This window comes from Astatotilapia calliptera, chromosome 9 (genome assembly GCF_964374335.1).
Source record: "Astatotilapia calliptera chromosome 9, fAstCal68.1, whole genome shotgun sequence".
NCBI classification, from domain to species: domain Eukaryota; kingdom Metazoa; phylum Chordata; class Actinopteri; order Cichliformes; family Cichlidae; genus Astatotilapia; species Astatotilapia calliptera.
This window is the reverse complement of record NC_137430.1, coordinates 28031695-28051156: the sequence shown is the minus strand read 5'-3', so window position 1 is coordinate 28051156 and position 19462 is coordinate 28031695. Positions and strand designations below refer to the sequence as shown.

At 39.0% G+C, this 19462-nt stretch overlaps 2 long non-coding RNA genes across 2 annotated transcripts; one reads left to right on the top strand and one right to left on the bottom strand.

Annotated features, from left to right (window-relative positions):
- Positions 1-243: 243 nt before the first annotated feature.
- LOC145430979 (uncharacterized) lies at positions 244-7280 on the top strand. The gene is made up of 2 exons (XR_013911342.1): positions 244-6380; positions 6494-7280. It is a non-coding gene; the product is annotated as an uncharacterized LOC145430979 (long non-coding RNA).
- Positions 7281-7845: 565 nt separating this feature from the next.
- On the bottom strand, positions 7846-10277 carry LOC145430978 (uncharacterized). The gene is made up of 2 exons (XR_013911341.1): positions 8687-10277; positions 7846-8103 (listed from the first exon to the last, which is right to left on the bottom strand). It is a non-coding gene; the product is annotated as an uncharacterized LOC145430978 (long non-coding RNA).
- Positions 10278-19462: the final 9185 nt, after the last annotated feature.

Genomic DNA, 19462 nt, shown 5'->3' with positions numbered 1-19462 from the left:
AATAATGCTGCTGCAACAATCACCATACACTTACTATTAAGGCACTTCTGTTAATAGCAGCCTGACTTTACTGCTTCTATTACATCCTGCTGTTTCTACCACTAATACCTCACGATTAAATGCTACCGCAGGACTGTCCTTATTATTATTATTATTATTAGTCGAGGCTTCTAATATTAAAACCTCAATCTAATACAGCATCCCTGCTATGAACCCTACCTTTATAAAGGTTATTATTTTCATTTTTTGACACTTCAACTCAGTGGTCATTTCAGAGTCTGTAATCCAGTTTAAAACACTATGACCTCCCCAAATATCAGCTATAGCGATATTTGGGAGGGGGAAACATATATCAGCCTGTAACTAAACTTTCTCAGAGTAACTGTTTCGCTGGTGGGCACAAACATTGCGAGAGCCTCTCCTACCTTGAAAAGAAAACTTAATCTGTGTGGTCCGCTGATCTGTTGCTAATCATGTCAGACTTATATTTGGGGAGGTTTATGTGTTCAACCGGCCATGGCACGATTTTAGCATTTCTAAATATATCTCAATTAAGAGCACAATCAAGTGGGAAGTGCTCAAGCATAAGAGCACTACTGCAAATAGAAAAATGGGCTAAACGGAGCTTTTGCAGCTCAATAGATGCTTTAAAAAATAAATTTCGCTTGACAAAACAACTTTGCAGGATGTACAGTTTTCCATTAAGGCGTTTTTTGTAAGGCCACTTCACTACAAAAAATAAATTACAGAAATAAATAAATACATTTATTAAATCACATGTATATTTCCCCCTGGTCTGCGGTGCTATTTATTGATTTAGACTGTTTTGGCGTGAGTTGCCCAATTTTGAAGATTTCCGCTGCTAGGGATGTCGGCCTTCTCTTGAATATAATGGAAGTAAATGGCACTCACCTTGTGGCGCTCAAATCGTCACAAAAATACATTTTAAAAAATCATGACCCTTTTACTCCAAAATATCCACAAACCTTTCAGTAAGCGGTTTCATTTAGGAAGTATTTTCTTTCTACCAACACCCTTCAATCTTATCACTCCGCAGCAGGGAGCATACCTCTGCTCGTGATGAGTGGCTCGTGCTCAGGAGAGCGTGACAGGATGTAAATATTAATGGCGCCCCGCTTGGCTAAGCTGAAACATTGGCTAGCTTCACTTCTTTTGGTTGTCTAGCGTAAGATACAACAGAGATAAAATGAGATATTTTTATACTAAAACAAAAAAAAAGTGGCTGTAATGGTGGCGATGGTTGTGGTGGGTATCCTGTATGACAGCAGCCAAAATATTAAGCATGGCCTATAACAAAATAGCAAAAAAGAAGAGCCATAAAAAAGCACAATAGGTTCAACAGGTTTAAAAAGACACACAAAGAAGGGGCACAATTAATATACTTAAAACGAGCTCGATAAATACAAATCTGAATAAAATATTAGAACATGTGTAGAGCTGAATATAACACAATGAGCAGCTCAGTAAGGAAAAACACACAAACACAAACAAATCTGGGAATCACATATGAAAAATCTAAATGGGTAACCAAATCTACAAACCAGATTAACTGACCCTTGTTTTTTGGTGACTATAGTACACTTATTTGTCCTATTGTGACTATTATAGTACATAAGGACACTTGTTATAACATATGTGGCATATAAAGTCAGTCAAATCGAACCCCATCAGAATCTATTGCTTATTTTGTACAATAACTTTAGTCTACTTGAAAAATCCATGCAAAATGTAACTTTCACGCTTTTAAAATGTCCAAGTTACAGACCCTCAAAGTGAATCAAAGAATTGGGTGCTTTTATTTATCCACTGTTTTTGAGCTCTCATAACTTCTTAAATACAGGAGACAAGCATGGAAATTTTTCAGGGTTGAAAAACACAAGCGATCTCTTACAAAATGCAACCAAATCCTTTTTATAACCACCCCAAGAGTCACAGTCATGGACTATATCAAAGCTTCAGTGGAAAGATTGCACAAGTTTAGTGTCTAGAACATAAAGTAGTAGAAATAAGCTTCTAGTATTTCATTGGAGAAAAATTCAAAAAATGCAGAAAAATTCAGTGAAGTTTTATGGGTGTAAAGTAGGTCCTTGTTCTAGCCAGTGAATGGTTTCCTTGTGTAATACCTGATTCATCTTCTAGCTTTGTAAAAACACTTCTAGACAATATTTTTTTTAACTCTCTCTAAATGTTAAATTTAGGATTTTAAGTCAGCTGATTCTGATTTAGTTTTAATATAGAATGTGTAAAAGATGAATGTAGCTATACCATGATGTCACCCACAGGAAGTCCCATTATGAAGCCGCTGTGTAGTATTCTCACCATCTTAGTGTTGAGCAAGGGGTACATCTGGCTAAAAAAACAACAACACACACGGTCATTTTGTCTGGCCCTTAGAGTCAATAAAATAACAAAATAATTGTCTTGTACAGTATGAAACCCAAAAACCCACCAGGAAGGTGTTTACAGAATTAAAAGCAAAGAGCTGTTTTCCCATAGACTTCAATGGGACTGGAAGCCTTATTGTAGCCACAGATATCGCCCCCTGCAGGCTCAAATTTTCAGGCTCAGAAGCATTCATCTGTTTTACTGTCTACTGAGGTTTCTCATGTGACGCCATAGACACACTGCTCGAGAGTTCACTATCATATTGGACATGTTACAATCACTGGTGGCTATGAAAAAACTGCATTCCCTGCTGGCTGGCAGTGGTTCCAGGAGGTTTCTGGCTCTCACTGGATGGAATCAGTTGCAAAGAAGCTGCTGCTGCTGATTGCTTTGGTTGCTAGTGGACTGTCAAGGTTGGCTGCAGTTTTTTTATGTTTCTCAGCAAAACATGTGCTAACTACTTACCTGCTAGTGACGAAAGCAATCACGAGAAGGTTTATATAATATTAGTTGATTGGGAAATACATGCTTCCACTCTCTAGGCCTGTCTGACCTTCTATACGCAATCCTACATTAACAGCATGACTGTCAGACCTTGAAAATGGTGAAGTCACGCAGTTAGTGGTCACATGTCTGCAATACCTCAATAGGAACAAACCAAATGGCAATGCAAAGGCTGATGTTGTAAAGAATATGTTATTATATTCCAAAGGCTTTGAGGTACATGTAAAATGCTGGTATGTGCACTGAATGCAATAAAAAAAACAACATAAAATATATTAAATCACAATCTAATTATGCTGTAACTATGTGCAACTCTTCAGCTGCTATTTACATTCAACATAAATGCAGTTTAATTCAAGTGTAGACTTTCCAGTGAAATAAAGTGATGAATTTGAATATTTGTGGAAGATTTCACTGTCATAAAGGTGCAACAAAGGCAGACACTCCAACTATAATCAGTCCCATAATTAAGCGACGAAGTCATGAAAGCAGTGCTGTGATGATGAGATATACAAGTAAACAAAGTATGATTTTTTGACATAACAGGATAATTAAGTTATGAGGTAACAGGAGTACAGGAAAAATTAGTAGATATATTCAAGACGTTTATAAGACTTCACAAACGAGGCTTCAAGGGGTGAAAATACATCAAGAAGAGAGCCCAGAGATGCACAGCCTGTTCTTTTATTTATCATTTGTGTCTCATAATTTTCACAACACTTAATGAAGCTTTAGCAAGACAAGCGCCACAAAGCATATGTCATTTATAATAAAAATGTGGGAGATGGGAGAAAAGTCTGCAGGCGTTTATGGTTTTATGGTTTCAAATTTCTCCCTCTTTCTCTCTCTTCTATGTTCCAAGCCTAAGACCCCACGCTGTGCACACGTTACCACCCATGCAGTGTTTGTGTCACGATGACCACTGGCTGCTGCTAGATTCATGAGTTTAATCCCTGGAAGTGCTCCAAGCATCCACTTTGCTGCTGTCCTGTCCTCTCAACCAAACATCAAACTCTTGCCTATAGCGCAAAATGCAGTGAGCCAAAGGGATGTCTGCATTTGGCATCATGTTCTATCAGGAGATCAGCCTGAGATGAATAACCGCTGCCCTTGACTGCACCATTGCCTCTGTATTTTGTGCAGATTATTTAACAGCCGGCCTCCATAAACACATCACAACAGTAAGAAGCTGTCTGCAAACACCAATTCTGACAAATCTTTACTTGTTATATTAATGTGGAAATGCACTTTTTTGCTTTGATCTTTGTGATCTTTGTATTTAATATAAATGAGCAAATAAGAAACATACTGCTGTGAAAATGTGTGCAACAGCTGCCTTGTAAAGGACAGAATAGATTAGAAGAGAAAGCCTAGATATTCATCCTTGTGTGTTATTTTACAGGAAAATGACATTTATAGGGCATGGAGTTAGACAAGGCATGTGGAGGACAGCCTCGGTAGAAATTTGTGCTCCTATTATACCTGACAGCAGAGATACTTTAGGATTGGTCAGGAAAAGAAAAAAAAAAAGAATTGCCAGGACTCTTTGCTTCTGTGTTTATAGACACCCATACTTCATTAATCTGTGTCTGGCTTTGCCAGGGTCTATCTGAAAGTGACAGAAAAAAACGAGGACACAGTGAGCTATGGTTATACCGCCAATCTACAAGCAGTGAACCAATCCATCCTCAGTCCTCCAGGCCGTCACGCCAGCACAGGCTCCCCCTCCTCCTTTCAGCATGAGTTCTTATCTTGTTTTTGTAAACTCATTACAGTTGGCGATTTGGCTGGCTGTGGTTGTTTGGTTGTTGGTTAGATTTAAGCCTTCTGTGTATTCATTTACACATCTGAGCTCTTGAAGGGTTAGCAATGGATTCAGATCTGTAAAAATAAAGAGGCAACCCAGATAATTAAAAGAATGAAATCAACAGTGTGTCCACAGGCTCCTAACAAAGACACAAATCATTAAAAAAGGAGTCGCAAGTAGAAGTCTGTAGTTTGATTTTGAAAAAAAGTAAACAACTGGGAATTGTAGTAAAGAAGTGTAGTTGTAGTTTTTTATTAAAATAGTAGGAGAAACGTATTCGTTATGGACAGATCAGAAATATTAGGTGGACATTTATTGCCAAAGGAGGACATACAGTATGTGGAACTGTCTTAAAATATATCATTTGGATTGTTATGAGTACAAATCATTTGCCACATTATACTGTATTAATAGTAGTGAACTGAACAGGCCCTGCTGCAGTCCGCTGGCTGTCCAGGAGTCCCAGTTGAGTGGAGTGCAGCTGCATGTTGGAACACTGCATGCCAGTGTAGTCCCACTGCAGGTCCAGCTCGGACAGCTGAGGCACTGAAGCCCAAAGCTGCGCCGGCAGATTGGCGCTCTCCATGCGGTCTCCAATAGCTGCGTCTGTTCTTGCTTTGGTTTAACAGTCCCTCTGGGCTTTTGAAACAAACCTTACACATGCTATTGCACATCTAGCTAGCTATTGCTAAATAGAAAAACAGAAATATAAATCTGAATAAAGATTATAATAATCAAATTTCATGTTATCTGTGGTATCTGTGACTTTGCTACTGCTTCATTACACTCAGGTAGGCATGACTGAGGACTGAAGATCAAACCTGGGATCAGTCATTGGACCAATATGGCTTCAATATTGTATCTAACTGTCAATTGGTTGGGGAGGAGGGAGTGGAGAGAGTGGGGGTAATTTAAGCATCTTAGCAGATTAAAATCTAAAAAAATTCAGTGCTTTTCTGATTTGGTGATGGGCTCTACAGGACTTTCACAGGGGACTGTGCTGTCTCCATTTCTGTTCACCTGTTCTGCAGCAAAATGGAGATTTCCCATTGCTTCTCTGTAGCAAACATAGTGTACTTTGCTATGGTCTGCTGAGGGAGTGACATCAGAGCCGGTGACACAGACAGACTGAAAGCACTGATTAGGAAGGCTGGCTCTATCATTGGTTGCAAAATGGACATCTTTGAAGCTGTGGTAGAGGAGACGTTATCCTCAGCCTGTGGCCAGTCCTGACTCTCTTCTTTAATACTTACTGAACAGGCAGCAGAGCACTGAACAAGGACAGACACAGGAAATCTTTCCTATTATATGCAGTAACTCTTTAGGATATTTATATCATCATTTAAGCTGTTGAATTTTCCAAATATGGGGCAAATAAAGTATTTCCTTTTTCTTGTTCTTTTTGTTAATCTGAGGAGTTGTTGTTAATTGCTGTTTATAGCATTAAACCTGGGGATTTTCCAGTTACTAACTGTTAGCTTCACTGTCACACTGTGGTGTTTTGTGTTGTCTTTGCAAGCCTTTTTTTGCCGTAGCTTTTGAGTGTGTCATAAACTTGTGCTCTGCTTGTTCATTGTTCAGTTCTACAAACCAGATGTGACAGGAATGTGTACCGTTGTACTACAAGGCCTCAGTTATATACAAGTTTACTTTGTATTTGCAGGTGTGTTATGAAGAGTTAGACAAAGAGATTGATATAAACACGAGTTCAACATAAAAGTAGACAGCAACTGTATAGTAATTACTCCTCTTTTATATCTTTTATTTTTCGTAAAGCACTTCAGGGTTTCCACCAGGAGGAGCGGGAGGCAGCCACCAGGGAGGATTTGTCCAATTACCAACGCGAAGAGGATGTGGGAATGCTCCAAATCACAGTTGACTTTGTTCATCTCCAGCAATAAATGATTTAGCCTCCCTCGGTTACTGGACTCAAGTGGATGGATAACAGCTAAACAGGAAAAACAGTATTAAATCACTCTTTCATTTAAAAAAAAAATCTTCCTTGTAGTTTGTTTCAAGCTGGGGTTTTTTAAAAGTATAAACATGGTTACTGTGGAAGCTGTTTAATAACTGATCATCTGCTATAATGTTTGGTTTGCTTTTAAAAAGGCTTTTGACACTAACGTCTAACGTTCCACATCCTCTCCACCTTGATCCAGCGTCTACTGACGTCATTTCTGAGGGAGGTTTTCATGGATTGTCTCAAGAGGTTACCTCAAGTACTTTGCCTCCTGTTTGGACTGTTAATGCTTTACACTTCAAATCAACGATGGATGCTTGGCTTGAGACCGAAAACAAGGGAGTTCCACCAAATCTGCAAGCTTTTGATGAGCATGTGGTTTTAAACTATTACGCGTGAACATTATTTATGCTTTGTGACTTTTGACAGTGCCAACGTGTGCAGGCTAAACCTACTCTCTGCCATGTTGGTCTCTGCTAAAAAATCATGCTGCCAAAGATGTCCCACTTGCTATCCTTCTTCCTTCACCAGCATTAATTACAGTTTAAGATGAGCAGCGTCAGTTATTTTAGAAAGGCGAAAATAAAATATGCATATAACTGATTTGAAGACTGTTTTTCTTTTTTTACCTTTATTATAAGTGTGTGAAAACAAAACCTGTTTCTCATTTATTCTTATGCACTAAGGCACTCAAACCCAGTGTACTTTGAAAAAGTAATTAATTATAGTTACTAGTTACTTCTTCAAAAATGTATTCAGATCATTATGTATTTCATTCCTTATGTGCTTGTATATTATCAATACAAACAACAGCAGTAAGAAACCTAGTTTTAAAAAGCTCTATAGCAAATCCAGCATGTCCAAATTAACACTGTCGGATTTGATTTCAACACTATTAAAGTGTCTATATGGGTCCACACCAGAGAGTGTTAATTTAACTCTTTTTGGAGAGTTGGTACGTTAACTCTGATTTAGTGTTAAACACCAAATCTGTCTGGAGTTGATAATTTAACACTTGGTGTTAAGAGTTTATATATTAACTCTCAAAGAATATTTTAGTTTAACTACGTAAGAGTTATCTTCTAATTCATTCTAAAAAGCAGGAATTTTACTGTTCTGAACTTCTAGAAATTTCTTTTGGAAATAAACATTTACTAAAAAGATGCAATGGTTTTTGAAAAACATTTATTCTGAACTGTGCACCACAATATCAAAACATTTTCTGAAAGATGTAACAGTATACATGTTCTCACTTTCATTAGAATTTTGTTTATCAAAAGGTCTGACATAGGCAAGCTGGTAAATGCAAATAACAGCATTCTCATCACTTATTTCTTCAATACAATATGCATGTCCTTCATTCATCCCTTTGTGGAACTTCAACGCACTTCTGCTCTCCCTCATATTCCATCTTCACAAGCATATCCTGTGCGGAGATTGAATAAAAATTAGTTGACACTAATTAACGGCACAAATAATCCAGTAAACAATTGCAGCACAGTAAAAAAAAAAAAGGAATCCTCTTTGAGCCATTACTTGTGTAAAGTATTTTCCCAAAAGACAAGGACACAGGCAACAGGTAATACTGAACTAAATGTAAAACCTCAACCTTTTTCATTTTTACCCAAACCGTGTGCACAAAACTCTGGAGGGATCTATGCTACCGTAGAATCCAGTCAGGACGTCAGCTACTGCTGTTTGCTCGTTTTTTTTTTATGGGCGATCGTTTTCAGGCTTCAAGTAGCACCATTATACCAACATTTCACATTCTAGACATTGTTTTAGGTGTATTTGACCAAAAGTTTGACTGAAAATTCACATGCAAGCTTTTTTTCAAGGCTGTGGTATTTGCCTGCAAACAATATCTTTCAGCTAGCTAAAACAGAATATTATGCTATCACCGAGCAACATGGCTAATGCCTTCCACACAGCTTTGTCTCAACTCCAAAGAGCCACAGAAGTAAAAGCTCATAATAATAATTGAAACAATATTTGAAAAAATGACTTACCAAGCATGGCAAACAACTCGAATATGTAGAGCAAAATGTTCTGAAACGGCTTCACTTCAGCTTCGATTGAAGCCGTGCTGGGGGCGGAGTCTGTGAATTTACTCTGTTGGTGTCATAGCCCCTCTAGGAGTTCAGAGTTAAGAGGTCAAGAGTTAATGTTTCCATTGTAACACCTCCAGATTTGACATAGAAACACTCATTTTTAACACTCGATTTTAACTACTATCATTTTACACCTCAGAGTAAAATTAACTCAACTTTTGCAAGAAGACTATTAACACCAAAACATTTAACACTTTTGAATTTGCTGTGTATATAGCATTATTATCACTTTGACATTCAGATCAGTCTATTGACCTTGAAGAAGAGGTCAGAGATCAAATGTGACATGATATTTTAAATATTTAGAGCGTACTTTATATTCCGACAATGCCCACCACACATGAAAGAAATGGAGTTTCTAAGTTATAAGGCTTTTTTGTCAGTTTGTGACCAATAAAGCTTGAGGTTGACCGTTGACCTCAATCTACATCCCAAGTTTTTATTAGAATGAATTCAAAATGTATTTTTCTATCGTGTTACAGATAGAAAATACTGGCGCGGGAAGAGGTACCCCTCAGCGCCCTAGTATATACCTACACTATCCGTTTCAAAATCTTATGTCGCCTTGTTCTCAAGTTATCGCATTCACAAACCTTTCAGAAAAACTGACCTCTGACCTTGAGGTCAAGGTTTTTAGTAGATGCGCCTATGGTATCGATTTCAAAATCCTAGGTGACTTCTTTCTCGAGTTATTGCATTCACAAAACTTTCAGAAAACTTGACCTCTGACCTTGACCTTGAGGTTGAGGTTACTCTGATTCGAACACGTCTGAGATTTTTAGGAGATACACCTTTGATATCCATTTGAAACTCTTACGCTGCTTTGTTGTTGAGCTGAGTCCGCCTGCCAGGCAGGATGACGACAATAAAGACATACATGCAAATGATGCCAAAAACATGGTATCCTTGGTAGAGGTAAATTTGAACTCCTCATTTGATGTTAGAACTCAAAAAATATAGGCAGTGTGAAAATAAGAATAGGACATTTTAGGTTTAACTAAAGATGCAAACCTTATGTAAGTTAAGTAAACTAGAAAATATGATGTGATTCAACCAAATCCTGGTGTAATCTCTTTTAAAGAGATGTGTAGTTTAGAGGCTAAAATAGGCTAGTAATTAACAATTTCCAACATTACAGCACAGGCTCAGCTTCTCACTTCCCTCCCTCTGAGTTTGCTACCTCGTGTTTGTGTGTTTAAGTGATGAAATCTACATTAGCGGAGCAGCAATGAACGTTTTTCTGAACTAAAAGAAGACCTGGGACCTAGTTAGTTTGCATGAACAGTGATGCTATCAGAGCGGAAAAAAGTTCAGTCCACAAATGACTTTCATAAGAAAACAAAGAAGAGTTTTACACATGTTAGAGATTGCTATCATAAATGTGTTTTATTCACTTTGGGGACTCATTATGTATGATTAAGCTGACTAATTTTATTATGCTTTTTTAATTTTTATTTTAAGGGTGAGACTTTGAGCTCTGCTGTGGCAGAACCCTAGAAAAGGAAATCAATAGGTCTCCTTTTAGACGCACAGAGTCCTATAAACAATCCCAGAAAAAGATCGATACGCTACAGGAAAGTGAACAAGGGAGCACAGAGGAGTCAGGCGCCCAAGCACCTCGTATCACAGATATCATAGTCTTCTTTAAAGAATATCAGATACCATGTTGTTCTGTGGGGCTAAGATAAGTTTTTATCAACACAGTTTCCCAACTCCAGAGAGAAATAAAAAAAAAACTGCATAATGTTTGGATCTTCTAACTTGAAGGACTCCGTGGTATAAATATTCACTATGTCGCAAATAATGCTGTGTCTCCTGCAAAAAACTGGAACTCGGCCTGAAGTCGACCGTATTTCTTCTGTCATTTTCAGCTGAGATAAAGAGACGCTTAACACAAGGAAATAACTCGGGTCCAGGCTTGTTTACAGCACATATACAGTACGTTGCAAAAATGATCTTTAGGGGCATATCTTGAATTGGTGCATTGTTTCGAGTGAATCACACTTAAAAACAGCTGATGGTCACAAGTTTTCCACTGCATGGCAGATTGTTTTCTGTAGTGCTTAGGGGTTTGACCTTAATATCAGTTTGACACGCCTTCATGATGCACATTTACTTTGACTGCTGACCAAGCTGCCTTTCTGTGGAAGTGCTCCTGAGTATGAAAAAAATGTGAGGTAGGCTAATCGGACAGGCAAGATGGAAATGCTTTAATTTTGCAAGCACCGAGAAGGCGAACGCTGCACTAAACGGTCGATTAAGGCGAGATAAACCAAAGCGGCTCAAAATAAAGTCACAAAGTATTCTTCTCTCTCTCAAAAACCACCGAAAGAATTTTTTCAAACATTCAGCCCACCTTTTCTAGCCAGTGCCGAGCTGAAAATTAGGCCTGAGCTAAATGTCAGAGGGCTGTTCACACTTAGAATGTCTCTCTGCTCCTCTAATGACTGTGGAACACGGGGCATTATCTTTAGTACATGTGACAGGATAAGGAGAACTGCTGTGAGGAGCTGTGCATAACTCTCCATAGAGTGCAATTAAGAGCTCATACATAGTGTGTATCCCTTCGAATTCTGCAATAGAGCTGATCTGGGAGAGGACAGAGTGTACTATAGCAATAATGACACTCTGCTGATAACATTTGGTTGCAGGGAAATAGTCAGTGTTAAAGGTTTCAAAAACTTCCAGAGATAAACCGTGGTCAGCAAAACATCGAAATGATAAAGAGATGTTTTTAAAAGCTTTTGACTCCCTGAATATTGCTCAAAGCAAAACTGTGTAACTTCTGAAAGGAGAACTCTTTCACATATAAAAAAAATTATTTCACGAGCAATCCAGTGCACGCCTGTTAAATGCAGAGTTCTGAAGAGCCAACGCTATTATGGGTGACAGAAGTGGTGATCTTGGTAGACTAGTTAGTCGAAATTATAGACTAGTTAACTAGTTAGAATCAGCCAATCACATAGATATGTTCAGATACAGTCAAGGTGACCAAACTTGAGCATCAGACTGGTGGAGAAAGGTGATTTAAGTGCTGGTGAATGTGACTTGTTTGTTGGGTTTGTTGGTGTTGGTCTGAGTATTTCAGAATCTCCTAATCTACTGGGATTTCCCCACACAAACATCTCCAGGGTTTACTGAGAATGGTCAGAAAAAGACAAAATATCCAGTAAATTCTCTGGGAGACAACGTCCTGTTGAAGTCACAGGTCAGAGGAAAATGGCCAGCTTCAAGCTCTTTGGAGGGGAACATTCAATCAAGCAACCACTCATTGCAACCAGGATATGCAGAAGAGTATCTCTGAACACACATGAGCTTCAGCAGCATTAGACCACACTGGGTGCCACTCCATACTGAGGCCACAGGCTACAGTTTGCACTGGTTCACCAAAACTGGACAAGAGAAGTTTGGAAAGATGTTGCCAGGTCTAATGAGTCTCGAATTCTGTTGCATCATTTGGACGGTCAGTATTATAAGAAATTATATGTCTATGTCTACAATTTGAACCCTTTAATACCAACCGAGCTCTTTTAAATGCCACAGCGTATCCGAGTGTTGCTGCTGACTATGTCCATGTCTTTGGGACCACAGGGTAACCTCATCTGACAGCTCATTCCAGGAGAATAATGTGACATGTCACAAAGCTCAGATCATCTCAAACTGTTTTTGAACATGACGATGAGTTCACTGTACTCAAATTTCACCAGATTGCAATCCAATAGTGCACCCTTTGGTATGCAGTGGAACAGGCGATTCATATCATGAATGTGCAGCTGACAAATCTGCAGTAACTGTGTGATTTTAGCTTATCAATATGGACCAAAGTGTCTGAGGAACATTTTCAGCACCTTGTTGAATATGAGCAATAGGGGTGGGTTTTAATAATCGATTTATCGATTAAAATCGATTCTGGCTTGGATAACGTGATATCGATTCATTAAAATCCTGAAGCGATTTTTTAATACAAATTTATTTTGCCCGAAATGCCAGAATCTCAGGTGAAACCTCACAAAATTTCGACAACCACCAAACAGCTAAAACAGTAAATGAGAGCACGAACACGGATTCTGCACAAAGACGTAAACACAAAGTGCGGACCCGCCGACGTATCAGAATCAGTGAGATGTCGCCTTTCTCACGGTTGGGGCTGAAAGCTGACAGCTTGCTGATTCTGATGTTTCGGCGGCTCCGCGCTTTGTGTTTACATCATTTTTTCGCTGATTCTAAAGCTGTTAGTTTTATCTCTCTCCAAACATTATTGACTGAACCAGCAGCAAAAGAAGATCCAAACTACGCTTCACTTAAACATCGTCATGAATTCCCTCTTACTTTTGCTGTTTTGCTTCTACCAGGATAAAATCACACTTCATGCACAGCTCTCTCTCTCTCTCTCTGTACTTGAAGAACAGTTTCTTGTCTAAAAATCTGTTTTCTGCATTATTTGCTTGCTTGTTACGCACAAGACGACCGTTATTTACAGCACTGTCGGCCGCTGTTTTTTTTTCCTTTTACTTACTTCCCAAAAAGAAAACCTAATTTCTGCCGTTCAATAGGCTACTGAACAAATTTAAACTTTTTAAAATTATACAAAATGCAAAACGCTTAGCCGTGTCTCTAATAAAACCACTGTAACTTCAGAGGTAATGTTCATATGTTGATTAATGGTTTTCTTTCATTTTTGATGCACTGCAGAATATTTTTATAAAATCCCAGGCCAGGAAAATCACCTTCATGTTTTTCTGTTTTATCTTTAGCTGCTTTGACACAAAGGCATCTGCTGTGATGCTTGCACCTTTGATAAAGTCTTGCGAGTGTCAGCTTCCTTTTTATAGATACAAAAATATGTAAATGTACTGATCTGAATTATAATACTTCTGACTGTCTGAGGCAAAATTTCCAAGATTTAAATCGAATTGAATCGAATCAAATTGAATTGAATCGTGGATCGAATCGATTCGGACCTTGTGAATCGGAATCGAATCGATTATAGAAATCAGTGATGATACCCAGCCCTAATGAGCAATGAGCTACAGCCATTTGGATAAAGTGGCCAATACCTGGATTACCTAAAGGTTTCTACACACCGGATGCAATAATCTTTTCATAAAATAATACTATTTTACCTCAGACACACAGCTAGACACTGCTCCAAGTCAATCAGTTCTCTAAAATGATTTCTCTTCCTCCTCCACCTGGCACCAACTCTGCCAATTAGAGCTCAAACTGTCCCACGGACATCCTGAAATATGTATGAAAACGGTTGTGATGGACCCAGAATTTCAGATTTTTCCTTTCCTTTCCTGGTTTAAAAACAACAACACAACAACATCATCGTCTGATGTGTTGATGTCGTTGTGTTGTTTTTGTTCGAATCTAATAAAATTGGCACCAACAATGTAAATTTTAAGCCTTAATAACAACTTTATGTTCAGTTCAATTTAATTTTATTTGTATAGCATCAAATCGTAACAACAGTTGCCTCAAGGTAAAGATCCTACAGTAATATGGATATAATCATACACATATGAATAGAACACTTCTATACAGTTGCTATTAAAAGGGCAAATTACACATAAAGAGGAATAGTACCTGACTCTGAACAGATTTAATTCAGCTCTTAACATGGGAGTCTGTGGGTACTAAATTTTGGAAGTACCGTATTTTTCGGACCATAAGACACACCAGATTATAAGGCGCATTAAGCGTAACAAAACAGTAAAAAGGGGTCAAATTTTACTCTTCTCATTCTTCTTGCTTCCTCCACTTCTGTACCATTAATTCATTAATGTTGAATTCTTCTCTCTTCACCATCGGAAACCCTCACGTTAACTTTTATTGAGTGGAAAAAAAGTTAGCTTTTATCCAGCTTCACTGTGTTTATGCTATGCTAACAAAGCTGTGTTGCTAGCGATCACGTAGCACAACATTATATACCAGCTAGTCCAACTTCAGTAACCCTACAAATGTCACTGCGGTTTAGTTTTCTGTCTTCATTTATGTTGGAAGTGATAGCAGAGCTGTAGCTACGTTTTAAATTTTCAGAAATCTCTCAGTCAGAACATGGCATATCATGTTTAGATGCGAACTAGCGAGCTAACTTCCTGCTAACTTCTAACTCCATTAAAAAAGAATTTTAATAAATTCTGTTTTCATGGATGCCTGGATATTAAACTTAACTTACACCTGGTAAAGCAGCAACACTGATCATTTTATTAAAGATGAAATAATTTAGATGGTTTTTTAACTCTCACTGATGCCGCAGCGTTTGACTTTGGAACCTGAAGTGGACGGAGTTTTGGACCCAGATTACTCCACAAGGCTCTTGACTACGGTAGCCGTAATGCTCCGACTATCCATCAAGCAGTGCGGCTTCGTAGCTTACCAAAGTTGTACAAAAACATTTTTTGACAGATTTTTGAACACCGTGTACCACATAAAATCCATTTGAGGTCAGTAAGCACAACCAGAATTCAGACGCACCAGATTATAAGGTGCACTGTCGATTTTTGAGAAAATTAAAGGATTTTAAGTGCGCCTTTTAGTGCAGAAAATGTGGTAGCTACAAGAAGTCACTACAAGAGGAACTGCTGTTTTAGTCAAAATACATTTGAATAGCAGCCCAAAGATATTGGGCAAATATTGTAAGGTTGTTGACTGTATTTTTGTCCAAATACGGCCAACAGCTTCTATCTTCCTCCCATTCAACATTCTACATTACCTTCAGTTGTTCAACAAAGCCAAAGAAGTAACCATGAAAGGACAACGTAAGCTTTGCTGTTTACAATATATAAACAAGAATTAAAAATATTTTCAACACAACATCTTTCTCCCCCTCCGCCTTTCATATTGTTTACATTGCGCATAGTTTCTGGTTGTGTGTAACATCATGTTAAAATCAAACAGATGAGCAGTGCTGAGGCAAAGTTTTGATTATGGTATTTTGTTTATCAACTTCCAAATTATCCACTTTTTCTAATGACCGAGGAGTTGTTAGTGTTTCATTTAACTTATAGTATGGTACAGTGCCTCCATATATAAAGTGGTTAACATGTTTTAATAGGACACTGGCATGGGCACCTAAGCATACACTGAAGCCAATTAAAGTGTGAACCTGAATGCTAACACAGAGACAGACTTAGTGCTGTTTCCTCTTTGCACATATTACTAATTTGGAAAACTGATAAGGTCTTTGCTCTGGTGTTTGGCCTCTATGTGTACATACTGAACATGATGACATAGCTTCCTCTGGTAATTCCCAATAATGAGATGACCTTTTCCAGTTTCCAAAATACCCTTTTCCGCTTTGGCAGGAAATTATTAGTGTTGCAATTTTTCCCTAAGAGAAAAACTCGCAAAGCGGGGGATTATGATCTGTCTTTAGCCATCTCTTTTCAATTCCCACACCAAAATATTCTGATTACTCTCCACTGAGTAGAGATTGGTGTTATGCAGAGGAAAGCAGAGCAATAACTGTTTCTGCAACTACCCCCTCCAACTCGGTGAAGACTTTCTGACATTGTGCAATAATCAACATAATTCTTTGCTGACAGAATAGCAGCCACACCTAATGCTGATCAGCAGATTAGTCAATAGGAATATTTTAAAGGCTTCTCTGCAGCTCAGAGCACCAAAATACTAATTTATCCCAGATCATGAAGTCTTTACTGCCATATATTTATTTTCTAACAAAGACGTATTGCAAAGATGTGACTTTTCTTGTGAGATGAGTCATTCACTGAGGCAAATCATCTGGTCCCAATTGTTGTGTTTACTGAAAAGCTAATATAAAAGCATCAAAAATGCTTGACTCTGCTTCTCAGAAGTTTTCACAGTCTCTCTGCAACTAAAGCACACCAGGAGTGCCAGTCTTAAAGGGGGCCGGCACTTTGAGGCAATTCAGTTATGCCGTTAAATAAATCACAGTGAAGCATTTGAAAAGGATTTTGAATGGCATTTGGACCTGGATTTGAGGACCTCATGCTCTGCGGAAACTAAAAAGCAGAATTTGAAACCGTACTTCAGGCCACCTTAACAATAGTGAGGGAAAGTGGCACACAAGGACTGTATCAAACATGCAGTGAAATTGCCAAGGGGAGTTCACATTTGCATGACACTGTGGCGGTCTTGTTTATTAGCATGCAACCTCAGCTTTTGCATTTTTGCATCGGCAACCCCTCCACCCCCAGCCCACCGCCCCGCAAACCCCTTACCCCACCCCTCCCCTCCTGGAACTGAATCCTTTCCACCACTTTGACGGCGGGCCTTGCTGTTTGGGCACACTCAGCGAGCGTAGCTAATCAGCCAAGCTGAGCCATGTCCTTTGACGGAGAGAAATCCTGCTTCCTGTTGGAGCGCTGCTGCAGATGAACTTGTGGTGCTGTGACTCCAGAGGGGGTTGGAGTTATGGATCAGCATTTGTTGTGTCACAATCATTCTTTCAGAATTGGCAGGAACAAGTTTCCCCTCAAATGATTATAATTCGGCTGCTCCCAGAGTTTTGCAAGGTGTGTGGAAGTCCTTTTTCCTCTCCTCTCTACAGAGTAGCATAGCTTCATGCATATGTAGAGGCATAAATTTTGCAGTTCACAATTTAAGGTGATATTCAAAGCTTAATAGTCTCTACTATGTATATATCCAGCTCTGCAGGTTTCCCCAGTAATTGGTGCTAACATCTGAAGACTATGTAGGCATATAGCGTCGAAGATACACCTCCTTTACTGCAACAACGGCAGAGAATAAATTCTATCACAGCATTGGGGAATGAAAAAGAATATTAAAATGCAGCATTAGCATTTTAACATTATATTCAGAGACAGCAGATAAATGGACACTGACTGCTGGAGATTAGTTGTTCTTTTTTGGAAGTGAGAGCATAGCAGCACACCGGGAGATAGAGGCATCTAAGACAACACGGTGACCCTTGGTGAAGCAACAGAAAAAACTGTGTACATTTTGACGGCATCATAAATCATGGGGCTCATGGCAGGCAGCCCAATTGTGCTGTGAGGGCAGATTGAAGCTACCATCATCCCTCCTCCCGAGTCCCCTGGCTGTGTCTGAAGAAAGAAGTGGAACGGCGAAAACATGTCTGCTCTCTCCGTCTCCTTTTTCTATCAGCATTGATATCTCAGTGGGCGGGGTGAGCGGCGACAGTCACGGTGTAGTCACAACACTGTGACTCTGCGGCAGTTTGATACAGAATTTACAAAGTCTGAGCAAAAACAGCACATGATCCCAGAGTGTGTATGATTTAGCATGGTTGAAATGCACTGAAATGCACTCTGGGAGGAAGTCTTCCCAGTGTTTTAACTTAGAGAGAAACGGAACATGAAAGTGCTGTAAGAGTGAGCGAGAGGCAGAGGAAAGAAAAGGCAGACAGTGAGAGTTTGCCAAAAAAAGATTCTAAGTCAGCCTTGGTGTGTGGGTTTGGAGAAGGGCTGGTCAAAATCATCTTTATCCTGAAAGTGGAAGTCTCCGGGCTTAGTGATCACAACAAACATGGCCAGCTTGGGTTTCGGCTTTGGTTAAGATGACTCCAGGGAGTGTGGACAGTGGGAGGAGGCCTTGGATGCTTTCCTTTCCTTTTCCTTTCACTTCTCATTCTCCCCACCCACTCCAGCAGCTGTTGACGTGGGCCATCATGGGGAATTTGTACAGTCTCATTCAGTTGGGGGAAAGGATTAGTCCTGAGCTCAACTACACATGGACTTAGACTGCCCCCTATTAATAAATCCTCCTGTGATGCTGTATATTCATCTGGACATTTTTTTTTCTTCCCCGCGTTCCAAGTAGCTAGTGGACATGAGCACAGCGGCATGCTAATCTGCCTGTTATAAAAGTTACGGAGAGAAGGAGAGAAAAAAATGACGTGACAAATTGAAAGAGGGTAGAGAGAGAGACGAAAAAATGGCCTTCTTCTTCTTTTGCATAATTTGGTTCCTATTAGCAACATCATTCAGTGGGTTTTTCAGATGATAATTTGGAAATCTGGGGTTGCGGCGCTAATCCAGCGGCATTACACTTTACCGAGGGATTACTGAGTGACAACTTCAAGTGAAACGAAAGATGTAAGGGCCTCTTAAGCCGTGTTCCTATTAAAAGCCACAGTGCGGCGTGACACTGTGGCAGGCTTCATTGCACACTTGCCAACTAGTCGGGGATATATATCCCCTGATAAACGCTCCAACGCTCATAGGGATTTCTTCATCTTTTTTTAATTTTATTTTTTATTTCTTCACCCTCTGCATTCAACTATTTTTAAAATATTTTTTCAGACTGGCTTTTATATTTTTGCAGCGTACTGGATGTGCGGGTTGTTTTTCAGGGCAAGGTTGTGTGTTGAAGACCTGGCAATTTTTGGAAGGAAGGCTGAGGGGCTCCTTTTTTGATGTTTTTCAACCTTTCTGATGCTACTTTGCTATCCGAGGCAGCACAGAAGTCATTTAATGCTTTATCCAGGTGACTCCAAAGGAAAATTTAATAAGTTCTTTTTTTCTGCAGTCACGTTAAAATCCTCTCAGGTGTTCACAGAAATTACAATGCAATTCTAAGTTTTGGCAACTTGAATTTTAACCATCATCTCTATTATTCTTTTCTTTATGCAAACACTGTGCTTAACAAAGAAATTGCAACATTATGAAACAAGCCTACATTCAAAGAACTGTAATATATACA